This window comes from Gavialis gangeticus, unplaced genomic scaffold, assembly GCF_001723915.1.
Source record: "Gavialis gangeticus isolate Ggan-Ray unplaced genomic scaffold, GavGan_comp1, whole genome shotgun sequence".
Classification (NCBI taxonomy): Eukaryota; Metazoa; Chordata; order Crocodylia; family Gavialidae; genus Gavialis; species Gavialis gangeticus.
Window position 1 is genome coordinate 171450564 of NW_017729022.1, and position 12074 is coordinate 171462637.

Consider the following 12074-nt stretch of genomic DNA (forward strand, 5'->3'; position numbering starts at 1 on the left):
ATGCAAATATCATCTATGTAACAGGTATAGTGCAGGTTTGATGGTGCAGTTTTCTAATAATTCCTCCTCTCCGTGGCTGATGAAGAAGCTGGCATATTGAGGGGCCATTTTGGTGCCCACAGCTGTGATTATGCTTTGGAGAAAGTGATGATTATTGAAGGTGAAGTCATGGAATGAAGTAGATGATTTGTGCAGTGGACTGTTGCTAATCTGAGTGTATGCCATGTTCTTGTAGGTACTTCAGGTAGGCAGGTGTGCTTTCATGGTGGGGGAATGGTTGTGTACAGGTTGCTGGTGACATTCATGTTTGCAAATATGGCTTTCTCAGGGAGGTGGTTGATGTGCTGCACTCTGAGGAACTCTGTGGTGTCCTGTAGAAAACTTGCTTTTTGAATGACAAGTGGTTTCTGGATACTGTCTATGAATCCTGATAGCTTTTTAACAAGGGCACCATAGTTGCATCTGATGGGTCTACCAGACTTACCTTTTTTGTGGATCTTTGGGAGCACGTAGAAGGTTCCTATGCAGTTTGTTCAATAAAAGGTATCACCCTAAGAAATCCTTGCCTCTTGCCTAATTCCTGTACCATCACAGCTACAGCATCACTCTAACACTGCTTCAAAAATTAGTATTTGGTCATGTAACTAGGCATATGCACAAGTTGGTCTTAAGATTTGAGTATTTGACTAGCTTGGCATTTTCTGATGTAAACCCTTAACTGTTTCGTTAACGTACATTAAGTGCAAAAATCTATTATTAAGTATGGACATTAAACCTACAGTGTTGAATTCAGTGGTTTGGTAACTTGTTTGTTATTCATAGATGTAAGGTTGGAAGGGACCTTGTAGATCTTCTAGTCCAACCCCCTGCCCTGGGCAAGAGAGAGAAGTGGGCTCAAATGACCCCAGGTAGGGTAAACATCAAGCTTCCTCTTAAAAACCCCCAGGGTAGGAGCTAGCACCGCTTCCCTTGTAAGTTGGTTCCAAATCCTAGCCGCCCTGACTGTGAAGTAGTGCCTTCTAATGTCTAGTTTAAACCTACCCTCTAACAACTTATGGCCGTTATTCCTTGTTACTCCGGGGACAAAGGCTGAACAGGCTAATGTCCTGTAGCCTCTTCTTGTAGGGTCTGCCCTGCTGTCCCCGGATCATATGAGTGGCCCTCCTGTGGACCCTCTCAATGTTGTCCACATCCCTCCTGAAGTGCGGTGCCCAGAACTGGATGCAGTACTCCAGCTGCGGCCTCACCAGTGTCGTATAGAGGGGGAGGATTACCTCCTTGGCCCTGCTTGTGATGCATCTGTGGATGCATGACAAGGTACGGTTAGCCCTACTGACCATGTTCTTGCATTGTCGGCCCACTTTCATCTTGGAGTCAGTAATGACTCCAAGATCTCTTTCTGCTACCGTGCTTTCGAGAGAGGAGTTCCCCAGCCTATAGGTATGCTGCTGGTTCCTACTGCCTAAAGTACAGCACCCTGCACTTGTCAGTATTGAATCCCATCCTGTTTTCATTTGCCCACCTCTGTAACCTGTCCAGGTCCCGCTGTAATCTGTGCTTCCCTTCTAGCATGCCCACCTCACCCCAGATCTTGGTGTTGTCTGCAAATTTAAACAGTGCTTTTCACCTGATTGTCCAAATCACTAATAAAGAAATTGAACAGTGCTGGCTCAAGGACCGAGCCCTGGGGGACTCCACTGCCCTCTTCCCTCCAGGTTGAATATGACCCGTCCACCACCACCACTCTGAGCGTGACCCCCTCAGCCAATTTGCAATCCATTTGACTGTAGGCATCAATGCCACAGTTGCCTAGCTTTTTCATGAGAATGGGGTGGGAGACAGTGTCAAAAGCCTTCCTGAAGTCCAGAAAGACTACATCCACCGTGACACCAGCATACAATGATTTTGTGACCTCATGGTAGAAGGCAATCAGGTTGGTCTGACAGGACGTGCCCCTAATGAAACCATGCTGGTTGCCCTTGAGCATCATCCCTGCTGCTGGCCCATCACAGATATGCTTCTTGATGATCTTCTCAAAGAGCTTCCCTAGGATTGAAGTAAGACTAACAGGCCTATAGTTGCCTGGGTCCTCCCTCTTCCTTTTTTTTAAAGATGGGGACTACACTGACCTTCTTCCAGTCATCTGGCACCTGGCCAGAGCACCACAAGTGCTTACAAAGCTGTGCCAGGGGCCCCGCAATAACTCCTGCCAATTCCCTCAACACCTTGGGGTGGAGAGCATCTGGACCTGCTGATTTGAATACGTCCAGCCCCTCCAGAAGTTCCCTAACTCGGTCCTCCCCGACCCTAAGCCTGGCGGAGTCTTTCCTGAGTCCGTCCCAAATCTCGGTGGGGGAGTCCCAGTCCCTGCACAAGAAAATGGAGGCAAAGAAATTGTTAAAGAGGTCTGCTTTCTCCTCTGGTGCAACCACCAGATTGCCAGGCATATCCTGCATGGGCCCCCCATTACCCAGTGCCGCCTTCATACTCCCTATGTATTTAAAAATGACTTTTTGTTATCCTTGATGCTAGCCCTAGTTCCATATCTGCCAAAATTTTCCATGTATAGAATCTAATTATTGGGGGGAGGTCATATTTAAATTTAGGGTCATCTTGGATTTGGGTAAATGTAGTGTATTGCTCCAGTACAGTGCTGGACAGCAACACTGGGCACCTACTGTACTTGGGCTATATCATGAATAGGAAGTGTAGCCACTTTGGTGCAGTGGTACGCTGCATGTACTTGAGAAACTCTGCAGGTATGCTGTGCTGCTTGCTACATATGCAGCACATGCAAAGGTAGCCCTGCCATTTCTGGCTTGGGGGATAGGAGTTGACGTGGTGTGTTGGAGTATGGAGTTGCTTGGCACCATACTAAACTAGTATAATTTTCTTAATTGTGAAATTTTCTGGGACACATTTTAAACCCTGACTAAATTCATGATTTCCTCCCTTTCCCCTGCACCCCCCACCCCACACACACACGTGCGCACTTTGCTGCAACTTCCTCAGCAAAACTAGGGTGTCTGTAGTAGTTGTAGGCTATTAGAAACCCAAGCTAAACGTGCAATAGTGGGATGATGAAACGAAGGCCTCTCTCTGCTGAAGATCAGCGGGTTCCCATAGCAGAGTTCCTTCCTTTTCTTAGCAGGCAGGGTTATGGGATCAGTGGCCTCAGTATCAGATGTCCTACTATGTTAACTGGTAGCAGGACTGAACTATTTCATTAAGAAAGCTGTACAGCTTTTCTAAAGTCCTGAGTTAGATTAACACTAATATTTTACTGTGAGTTCAAAACAGAGCTGAGTATATTCAGAACCACCTTTATTTGAAACTTGTATTCATACTTCTCTGGCAATTTTTATTTTCTTGGGGTGTTGTGGCTTTTGTGAATTTGACCAACTTGCAAAGAATATAAACAATAATCCTATGCCCCAGAAAATGATTGTAGTAATAACGCCTTGGAACTAAAGGTAAGCAACTCTTACTGGATTCTAGTTACCCTATTTGAGACTATCCTTGTAGTTTGGGGTGGGGGGGCAAGGAAGGCCGTGGAAATAGCTGTGGTTTCACTGTTAATTAAAAAATGTCAAAGATGTATATTTAGGACTGTGTCAATATTGCTTGCAGTGTTTCACTCAGTGGTACAGCTTCAGGAAAAAGATGTTTGTTCCCTTAAGGTTTAATGTATTTTCTTTAGATTAATCTTGTCCTTTTTTGGTAAATTTTGGATCTGCGTGACTGAAGTCTAATGGTCATTAGTCAGTTGAAGACTAATGACACCTTTTTTTTTCATTGCTAAGAAATTATTTTAAAGTTTCCATATTTCTTTTATTTTTATGGCACCATGTCCAATAGTGAGAATTTTACTGTACATTCTGCCTTTTATGTATAATGACAGTATTTGTTTGGAAAGTGTTCAGTTCAGTGAACAATGCTGTTCAGTTTTAGTGAATTAAGCTATATTCAACCCTTTAGTTTAGACCAGAAATGGCAATTTCAGTGTTCAGGTAACACTCAAGCCCTACCAAAATATATTTAGCAGTTCTGTTGAGTAACTGTGTACAGAACTAAACTGGCAACAAATGAAAGCTGTTGGGTACTGTTATATACTTCCATAGGATTTAGATGACCAGTTATAGTCCTGGCAATAGCGGAGCTGGTTGGGAGATAATTAAGTGCTTTCTTTTCCTTGTCAAAATTGAAATACTTTTTGTAGGAAGAGATTGCCTCACGTTTTCTATCAAGCAAAAGATTACAGAAAGTGTTTTTATATTTTACCAGAGTCCCCACTTGAACACTTATAATGGAAAGAGAGCATGGTGAGGTGTTTTGTTTTTTTTTTGCTTTGAATTAAGTTTCTTTTAAAAATGTTAACACTTTATTATTTTAAAACTAGAAATTAAATAGGTTTCAGTTTACCCAAGTCAAATTATTTTGGATTATTGGTACACACAGACTTTTAAGATTTGGATGTTTCATCCCAAGTCAGGAAGAGAAATCTTTGAAAACTTTCCCAAGGGGAAACTTGTTTCTCACTCGGATATAGTGTGTCTACATTGGCCTCAGTTCTGACTGGTATTATTCATTACTTAAAAAAAAAAAAAAAATCAGACATCACTTTAGTGCTATATATGCTGATCTGTGTACTGCATGACTGAGTGCATACTGTCTTTTTCCTTTAGGTATCTGAAAGTGAACTGCACAGTATTTGACTTTGTACTCCTAAATGTCTCGCACAGTGACTCTTACAAAGTTGAGAAACAGCACATTTCAGCTGAGATCAAAGCTGTGACATTGATATAAAGGTAGGTCATGCAAAATGTCAATAATTTACTACTCAAAAAAGCCCAAGCTATAATCTTGGCTTGATTTAAATAGGATGGAAAATGTTATATAGTATAACAGGTATTTGACAGAAATCTTTCATTTCATTGGCACTTTCTTTTCTTAATTTTTTTTCCCCCCACAGGCTAACTTTTCTGTTTTAGTTTCTTCAGATTTGAATTGCAGTAGGTACTTTACAATGCAGTGAAACAGGCAGTCCTTTTGGTTCTGTTTTACTATACAGGAAACCAAAATATGTTCCATTACAACAAAGGATACAGTTGTGTTTGTCAAGCTCAGGTCCTGGTTATCTTTTTTGCCTTTTGTGATGATGTTTGGCCTTGATGTACCTGAGTAAGTTTCATATCTTCATTTGTTCTTTGAATATATGTATACTGTTAATGTCTTTTCTCTAATGCAGAGGCAGGACAAATAATTTTGTATAGAAATTGGGGCCAGGTACACATTGCTGCACTTTAAACCTCCAGAACCATATTGCCTCTCAGTTTTATATACAGCACTGCTTTTGGAATTATAATTTGTTCAAGGCCATGCTTATCTGCCTCCATTTTTCCTCCTGTAGAATTTTGCTAGCATCTCATACAAGGCTTGTGAAGAGTACTTCATCTGAGAACTTTAATATTAGCTTCAGAACAAGGATGGTGTTTCATAATGAAGCCCAGAGGTCTTGATTTGAAACTTTGGAAAGTATTGAAGACTTCTTTACAATTAAAAAGCTGCAGAAAGAATGAGTGGGTAATAATTTAGCAACAGAAAAAATCCCTGGGTCCGTAAGGTTTATCGTGATGGCACAGATGTTTTGTTTTGTGTTTTTTGTTTTGTTTTTTTTTTTCTAGTGTGCTTTTCCTGTTCTCTCTTAAAACAGGGGTGTTAGAGAGATGGCCTGCTTGCTAGATTCACCCTGTAGAGCTCCATCTTCTGGCCCACAGAGCTGCCCATGGGCCTGGGGCTGGGCCCGGGCCCTCATGTAGCGTATCCCAGATTGGCCTTCGTGCTACATGTCCTGGCCCTATGTGCTGCCTTGTGGCATGTGGGGCTGGTCCAAGGAGTGCATGTTACATGTAGTGTGCAGAGCCTGATGAGTTTGTTATTCCTGTCTTAATTGTTCTTTCTTTAGATTACTTTCCTTCCTCCTCTGAAGACTTCTATAGAATGCAATTGGTATTTTTAGTTGGCTGGCAGTGGCAAGATCTAAAATATAGGCAAAACATATTTGAAGAGCTACAGTTGTTCCCATGTAGACAGTGTGGCAGGTAATGCTGGTATAAATTAAGGCATAGTTGTTAAACTGATGGTTATGGTTTGTGGAATCCCCTGTGGCTCTTGGTTTCAGTGAAGTCTATTTAGGAAGGGATTTGAGCTAAATCAAAAAAGAAAATTATCTTTTTATATACTGTCCACATAGAAGATTATACCAGTATACTTTCTCCATGTAGATAAGATTTGTATGGTGAACTTCTTAGAGACTGAATGCACTATTGGTACACTCTTTTGGGGACCAGGTAGCGTTTGTTTTTAAAAAATGATGGCATCAGATTCCTATCTGTGTATTCAGATACATTTTTAAATATAGGTTTGTGCTGTGGCTTGCATTCAAGTCTGTTATTTTTAACCCTCTTAGTTTCTTGAATGAAGTCAAGTTGGAGGAATGTTGATACAATTTGGGACAATAGTTCTGTATGGGATCCTATGGTCCCCATAATAGAAGTTATCTACTGCAGAACACCTGGACAGTCTCCTGGGCAAGAACAGGAAGACTGAGGAGGTATTAAGACACCTCATGTCAGTCACTTGGGAAACCTCAAGGAAGATGGAAAAGTTGGTAGGGGGCTCTTGCACAGAAGAGGGACTGCTGCTGAGGAAGACCTCAAGCTGACGGGCAGCTCTTAAAAAGGACTTTGACTTGACTTGTCCCTGTTTCCACTAGCTAGGAATTCCTTGAACAGCTTTGCTGTTGAGCACATAATTACAGTGTTGCCACAGGGTGCTGAGACATTAAGCCCTGTGCTCTAACTCATGGTGCTTTACGTAGTGCCATAAGTTAGAGCATCTTTCTGGCCCTCCCTACCCAACAGACTTTTGCCTGTTGGGTGGGGGATCGAGTTTGCCTAGCTGGCTGAGGAGCCAGTACCCCAGCCAAGGAGGGCTCTGGGGAGACTGCAAGGCAGGGGGGTGGGGCTCCAATCCATCCTTCCCCCACCCACCCCCTCCAACTCAGGCCAGGCAAGCTGGCAGCTTGTGAAAGGGGCAGCTTGCTGCTGCTGGCTTGCCTCTCCCTCCTCCCTCTTCCCTTCCTGATGACAGCCCTGGGGGCGGGACTGGGCTGCAACAGGCCAGCCCTTATTATGCAAAAAATTAACCCTAGGGGACACAGGTTCCCTAAGGCGCTCTAAAGCAGATACCTCATTTTAGGAAGCTTAATTTGTCGTGCGATCAGCCACTTCAAAAGCACTCTGCAGCTGTGCACATGTGTTTTCAGGGGCTTGATTGCAGGAAAAATGTAACTTCTGTTTGCACTCGCAAGCACAACCCTTTTGTCCTGCAGTCCCGTGGGAATGTTATGTTCTGGGAGCAACAGTGTTCACACAACTCCATCTACAGGCCTTCCTATCGCACTTTGCATCCCAGGATGGTAAGACCTGAGTTCTGGGCTCCCTTCCCATGCCATTTAATACTGTAGCAGTTACTAGGCAGAAAGCCTACACCTTCTCATGTTTGCAGTTCGTGCAATGCAAACTTTTGTGTGAACCCAGTCCTTCTAGATATGTGTTCAAGATACTGTTCTGAAGTTTGCGATATTCTGTATTGCATTTTGTAACTGCTTGTGACAACTCATTCAGTTCTTTTCAGTTAAATGTATGACATGCTTTGTCTAATAAAGGTTTTCTTTTTTGACTGGTAGCTGAATAATTTTAATAAAATCACACATCCCATAAACCTAATAAAATGGTCTCACTAAAAATTTACATTTAATGATTTTTTAAAACTTGTAATAATAAATCATTTTCTCTTCAGTTGTTTTATGAATGGATGACCCACTTGTTCTCCAGCTTAGCCAGGGTGTAGTTAAGCAAGTCCTTCCCCTCATGCAGTATCCAGCAATAAATCTCAAGCCAGGAAAGCGAGGAGCAGATACAAATTGGGGAACATTTGGCTAGGTTGGAATGCTGCAAAAAAGGCTCTGGGGGTCATAGCAGAATGCAAGCTGTGTTCTTATTGCCAATAGCATATTTCAGGGATTGGCATCTGGGCTGGATCTGATCTGTGCAGATCAAACCCAGTCTGTGTGTTAAGAACAGCTGACTGATGCTCTGCTTCCACCCAATCCAGCCTGCATTTTGCCAACAGCTAGCTGATCCTCAGCAGTTAGCAAATTGCATGTGTTCCAGCTCCAGCTGTTTGTGCCCCCCTGCCCACTCTGCTCGCCGTTGCTGCTAGATTAGCTACTCTGAATCCTTGCTTGTAACACTTGGCAGGGTTGATGGTGAGCAGAGGCTGGAGGGAGGTGAGGAGTGTATCCTTTAGCTATTGCCTGCAGTGCTACCTAGGTTACAAGGAGCAGTTTGCCCTTTAGTAAAAGGTTGCTGACCTCTGCCATCCTGGGTTGTATTAACAGGAGAATTATTTGCAAGTCAAGGGAAGTGATTCTTCCATTCTACACATCACGGGTGAGGCTTCATGTGGAATATGATGCCCAATTTGGGGCATTGCTTTTAAAGATATGGAAAAACAGGAAAGAGTCTGATGGGGAGCAGCAAAGTCTGGGGAGTATAATTTATGAGAAAAGGCTGAATCTACTGGGATTATTTAGTCTGGAGAAGAGCAGACTGGAGGGATTTGATAAGAGTCTTCAAATACCTGAAGGATGATTACTAAGAGGATGGTGATAAATTATCCTCTCGGACTTCAAGGGACAGGATAAGGAATAACCGTCTTAAATGGCAATAAGGGAAATTAGTTGGCTTATTAAGGAACAACTTTCAAAATCAGGATGATTAAGCATTGGAACAAACTATCTAGGGAAGTTGTGCAAATTTCTGCCTTTGGTAGGTTTTAAAAGCAGGCTTTTAAAAACTAGATAAACACTTATCTAGAATGGTTTAGGTAGGGCTGATCCTGCCTTGAGCAAGGGATTGGACAAGACAAGCTGTGGAGATTCCTTCTAGCTATATTTTTCTGTGATTCTAAGATGGGTCTCTAAGAGCAGAGCTGTCCCTAGGGATGAGTGGGGCTTGAGGCATGTCAGCCCGTGCAGTGCTGTGGGGTGGTGAGCAGACTGAGTGTGGAATCAGTGGAGTGCAGCGGCTGTGGCAGGGCTTGTATAGTAGTCTGCAAGCCCCCACAAAGTGTGGGGCCCAGGATGGTTGCCCTGATTTAAAAGAGACTTGGGGGTTTTGATTGATCACAGGATGAACGTAAGCCACCAATGTGATGTCGTGGCTGGCAAAGCAAACCGAATTCTGGCATGCATCCACTGATGCATCTTGGGCAAAACCAGGGATGTCATCCTTCCTCATCACTTGGCCTTAGTGAGGCTGCAGCTGGAGTACTGCATCCAGTACTAGGCCCCCACACTTGAGGAGAGATGTGGATAAGCTCGAGAGAGTCCAGAGGAGAGCCACCCATATGATCAAAGGCCAAGAGAGCAAGCCTTACGAAGAGAGGCTGAAGGACATGGGACTCTTCAGCAGGGCAAAGAGAAGGCTCGGGGGGGACTTGGTGGCTGCCTATTCTTATATTATAAAAGCCTTTGTCTGTCTGTCCATAATGTTTTATTCACGCTCTGATTGGCTGTCTTGGCAGCCAATCAGAGTGCTATGGATGGACAGGACAGATGGCAGAGCGCTGCCATGACAGTGGGGACTGAGGGGATGGAGGCAGGGGAGGGCAGGCCAGTGGAGCTGGACTGCCCTTCCCCTACCCCCTTGGTGGCAGAGGGGGACAGTAGGGACTGGAGCCCTGCCATAACAGAGGGGACAGAGTCAGGAAGCAAGGCCAGCACCACTGGCCTTGACTCCTCTGATCTGCTCCTTGGAGCCAGGGGCCTGAGCACCCCCCCTCACCCCCAACAAGATCCATCAGGGAGGGGAGGGAGGAGATGGGGGGGCAGTTACCAGTAGCCGTGGCCACCACCCCGTGGTTGCCACCTCGTGCCCATAATCACTGCACTGAGCCTGCGCCCACTGCCAGCCCTGGGCCCAGGCCTTCCGCCACTGCTGCTGGGCCTGTGGCTACCGCCAGGCCCACAAGCATGGGGAAGAGGTGGCACAGGCACAGTGGCAGCCATGGGGGGAGCAGGATCAGACCCAAGGCTATGGGGGGAGGGGAGGAGGTGGAATAGGCTAGGCCCAAAGCAGCGGGAAGGGAGGGTGGATGTGGGCCTAGCTCTGGAGCAAGGAGAGAGACCGGGGGGAAGGAATGGCTGAAGTGATGGGGGGCAAAGGGGAGTGGGGACAGGGCCACCATGGTGGGGGTGGAGGAGGGGGAGCAGCCCTGGCCTTGCATCCAAAATACCAGGTGGGGACAGGGTTGGGCTGAAGGGGGTGGAGACAGACTAGCGGAGGTGGGGAACAGGGCCGTAGGGCCGAAAGCTGGGCTCCGTCTCTGCCACCCTCCCCCATCATTTTTGATGGACAGTTTGCTACTAAGTATATAAGGGGGGTGCATCTGGATCTGGGAGAACAGTTGTTCACCAGGGCTGCCCAAGGGATAACTAGGTCTAATGGCCACAAACTTCTAGAAGGTCAGTCTTGGTATAAGGAAAAACGCAATACAAGGAAAACTCAATATATCAGACTCATATAAGGAAAAGCTTCTTTATAGTCTGAGTGTCCAAGGTCTGGAAAAAACTCCCCACAGAGGTGATGCAAGCACCTACTCTGGTCTCATTCAAAAGGCATTTCTTGCTGGGATCATTTGATCCCTGCAGACTTCCTGCCTTTGGCTGATTGGCTAAAGAGGAGAGGGGCAGTGGCCAACCCTGCTGTGCTCACGCAGACAGCACAGCTCAGCCCCACCCAGAGCTGCAAAGCATTTTGTGATACTGGGGTAATGTGATTTTAACTTGAACCAGGAAGGGGTCTGGAATAGAAGTTTCATAAACTGGTTTGACCTAAATCAGTTAAGTCTGATATTACATTCAACCAGGCTTATCTTGATGCAGTTTCAGCCGTTTTGGCTAGGTACAGACGGTCAAAAAGCCCGAGGCTGAATCGATTCGGTCTTTTTCAGGTTAGTCTAAGCTGCACAGGTTAAATTGAAACAGAAGCGAACTGACATTTACCTTTGATTCAGGAAATGCAGCCACATGCCTGCAGTGGCTCAGGCCAGAAGCCGAGGGGTGCTAGAGCATAGCCCTCTGGCTGTGTGTTCACTTCCTCTTCCTGCTGCTCCTGAGGCCTCTGGGATTTGCAATCCAGAATTACAGCAGCAGGATTTGCAGCCAGCAGTAAATTTGAGTGAGGGAAGGAACGTTTAACCCCCATCCCTGGCCCCAGCCCCCAGTTGGGGTTTGCCTGGGGGAGGGCAGTCCCCCCCCCCCCACTCCCCCTCCCAGACTGGGTTGCATCCTCAGCTGGGCTTGCCCCCTACCAGCCCCTTGTCAGTTAGCCCTCACTGTTCCAGCTAGGGAGCAGAGGGGTGGGGCCAGCCCTGTTCTCTGGAGCAGACAGCACAGCCTAGCTTAGGGCTGCAAAGCATGCTGGGATGCTGGCGGACTGTGATTTAACTTGAACCAGGAAGGGGTCTGGGACAGTAGTTTCATAAACTGGTTTGACCTAAATCAGTTAAGTCTAATACTACATCTAACCAGGTTTATCTTAAACAGGTTCCAGTCATTGTGTTTATGGTTTAAGTGCACTGAACTTCTGTTCTGTTACAGGTTTAAGCCAGTTTCTGATCACTTAAACAAGTTTATGTGTAACTTCTGTCCCTAGCCTAGAAGACATTTTTAAAATGTCAGTGCTGTTCCAGGACAAGGCATTGAGAAGAAAATTAACTGCATTTTTCTCCAGCTCCTTTAATATCAACAATGAAGTGGTGATTTAAGAAAATAAATATATTGTGATATGTACCCCACCAAGGAATAACAATTTCAATCTGATGCCAATCATTTTTTTTCTCAGTGGCCTTATTGTAATCATATTCATTTTGCTGAAGAGGTCACTCTATCATTACACAAGCAAAAAGAATTTGTACTATCTAGTTTTCTTTAGTAAACAACACCA

General features: G+C 45.1%; 1 protein-coding gene across 1 annotated transcript in view; it reads left to right on the top strand.

Moving 5' to 3' along the window:
* The first annotated feature begins 4688 nt into the window (after nucleotides 1-4688).
* DISP1 (dispatched RND transporter family member 1) overlaps nucleotides 4689-12074 on the top strand; it is a 181106-nt gene continuing 173720 nt past the window's right edge. Inside the window, exon 1 of the mRNA XM_019516498.1 lies at nucleotides 4689-4808. The gene's annotated coding sequence lies outside the window, so the exon portion shown is untranslated. The remainder of the gene's footprint in view (nucleotides 4809-12074) is intronic.